The following is a 2950-nucleotide window of genomic DNA, read 5'->3' as shown; positions in this document are numbered from 1 at the left end:
TGAGCAGAGGCATCTTGATCTGCCTCACCCACCCTGACTCTGGCTTCTCCGAGGCCTCTGTTTGCACTTGTTGCACATACACTATTACAGCCAAAGTACACAGGTGGCCACAGCGTTTCCCTCAGTTGATGTGGGCTTTCTGCAAGCTCAACCGCAAGGCCAAAGTTGAGCTGCCAAGGCACTGTAAAGCCTCCAAGCTAAGGATGAGATCATTAACTCTCTTCTGTTTCCTTTATGAGATAAACCACATCAAGCCTTTCCTGACCCATGAGATTGGCCTGCACTGCTACATTACCATTATCCTTCTCACTGCCAGAGGGCTTGGTGTCACATGCTGGCTGGGGCAGTAGATTATTCAAAGTTGTCTCATCAAGGAGAGTGAGGAATTGCTTCAGGTGCCAAATAGGAACTTACTGCTGGTTTATTTCTCACAATGATTGTCCTCCTTAGATCACCCAGAATTTCAGCCTCAGAGATTAGGACAACAATGGTCTTCACTGACATGTACTCTGGATTTCTAATTCTAGAGAAAGCAGAGTGCAATGAAGGTACTTCTCTCCAACTTCAAAATCTTTACAGCAGCATGGCAAAAGAGAGCACATACCTGAAAATTCACAGGCTTCACCCTTACGTTTGTTGTGAAAGCATGAAAATGTCCAAATATTTTCCTCCTTTTATGTCTTGGGACTTTTAAATTCATTTCCTAATTTATTGTTGTTGTTGTTGTTGTGTTGTTAAGTGACGCTGAGTCGTAGGAGACTCATAGCCACCCTATGAACGAAAGTCCTCGACACTTGCATGTGTGACTTTCATCCTTTCTCCCGGTTCATAAGGTTTCCAGAGACAAGCTATTTATGGAAGTGGATGCCACTCCTGCTTTCAAGCTTGTTTTAACTGAGGAACACCACCAAATACTGTCCACCATGGATAACCATTATCACATTTAACACATCAGTGTCACAGTGTTCAGCTTCACAGCAACCACAAGTTACCTCTGTACGGCAAGTGGACACACCAGGGCTATACGACCTAGAAGAAATAGCTTGCTTCCAGAAAGGATGAAAGTCACACCCGCAAGTGTCGAGGACTTTCATTCATAGGGTCACTATGAGTTGCCTATGACTCGACAGCACTTAACAACACAGAGAGAGACCAGTTGGCCTAGTGTACTGGAAGCAATGCTACCAAGCCAAAGGTGGATGACTCTAATCCGCCACCTTAAGCCCTGTCTTAAATTGTTGTTGGTCAAACATTCTTCTAGGTGCTCTTCTCCAACACAGCAGCTTATCAGTTCTTATTTTGTCATCCCTATTCATTGCCCAGATCTCAGATTATAGTAGGTGATCAGAAAGATCATGGCCTAAATCAGGCACACCTTAGTCCTCAAACTTACATCATTACTCATCAATAATTTGGAGAAGTCCCTAACTGCAGACTTTTCCAGTGCTAAGCTTAGTTTCAAGGCATAGGCATGCACAATCTACTTCCTGTGCAGAACGAAAGAATTTCACTAAACAGCAGAACTGTTTTTGCGCTCTCGCTCTCTCTCCTCTCTCCTCTCTCCCCCTCCTCTCTCCCCCATCTCTCTCAGCCTCTTTCTCTCTCTCTTTCAGTCTCTCTCTCTCTCTCCCTGCCCCTTCATTCTCCCGTCCTCCTTCATTCTTTTATGCATTTAAATATTTAAATACACAGGGTCTAAACGGTTTAAATGTAGGACTCTCATTAGAGCAAATGAAATTCCTTAGTGGTACATACAGTTAAGGCCTAGCGATCTTCTTTCAAAAACCGGTTATTGAAAATCCTATGGGAACCAGTTCTATTGTCACACATATGGGGTTCCCATGAATCACTGTCAACTCAAAAACAATTGGAAATTCTGGAACAGACCTAGAGAAAGTACAATCAATCCTGGTTCAAAGATCACTGGGCAAGCTAAAGGCAAAGAGAGTAGCAAGAGTAGGTAAAATGTTGTTGTGGTGGTGTTTACCATTGAGTCAGAACCGACTCATAGGGAACCCTCCAGTGGGTTTTCAGAGGCATTAAATTGCATGAGAGTTGATTGCCTATCTTTTTTCCAAAGGAGCAGCTGGTAGGAAGAAACTATGCACCTTTGGGTTGGCGGTACAAATCCTTTACCACTAACCATGCAGAGCTCCCCAATATTGATAGTAGATACGTGTATACACATACAGAGGCACAGAAATAGTGTTAAATAACAACCACTTTGTATAAATACTGCATGGTGCCACTGTTGTAGAATGGGTCTGACATCAGGATTGGGGTATGATAGAAAAAACTGGATATATTATGTATATTGTATTGAAACAGATGAGGGAAAGAACAGATTAGAAGTGATATATGATTATTATGGTTAGCACAGGAATCCAAAATTAAGGTTGCATAGAGAAGTGTACTCAGGGTGGGGGGGGGGGGAGAAGGGATGTGGAAATTGTATACTAATAAAGGAATATTTTTTTTTTCTTTTTCTCTTCGGAGGGGGGAGCAAGCTGGTGGGGAGGGGTGGGCAGGGAGAAAAGTGCGGCAATGAATGAATGGAAATCCAAAACCTTTGTAAATGTCTATTAAAATTAATAATAAAAAAAGGAAAAAAAGAACGACCACTTTGTGAAAACGACTAGGTAACACCCCACTCTTTGCCCTCCCCTACAGTCATTTCTTCTCTTTGTCACGATACTCAAGTAATGATCTTGTCTTCTGGGTTCATCACTCAGTACTCAACCAAAGTACAATACTCAAATCATAAATCAAATGAGCATTTTAACTTAAAACCACACAACATAGGAATGAAAATAATTCTGTTTCCTCCCTGTTTGGTGTCCATTTAGTTTCTAGTCTGTGAGCAACTATTTAAAGATTCACATTGTATGAAGATCTATGTAGAGTTAAAATTAAGGTTCCATCTTTCTCTAAGGAAATTACAAAATAACAG

Source organism: Elephantulus edwardii, unplaced genomic scaffold (genome assembly GCF_000299155.1).
Source record: "Elephantulus edwardii isolate Elephantulus edwardi_28Jun2011 unplaced genomic scaffold, EleEdw1.0 scaffold00008, whole genome shotgun sequence".
In the NCBI taxonomy this organism is placed as follows: domain Eukaryota; kingdom Metazoa; phylum Chordata; class Mammalia; order Macroscelidea; family Macroscelididae; genus Elephantulus; species Elephantulus edwardii.
Note: the sequence above shows the minus strand (reverse complement) of the source record.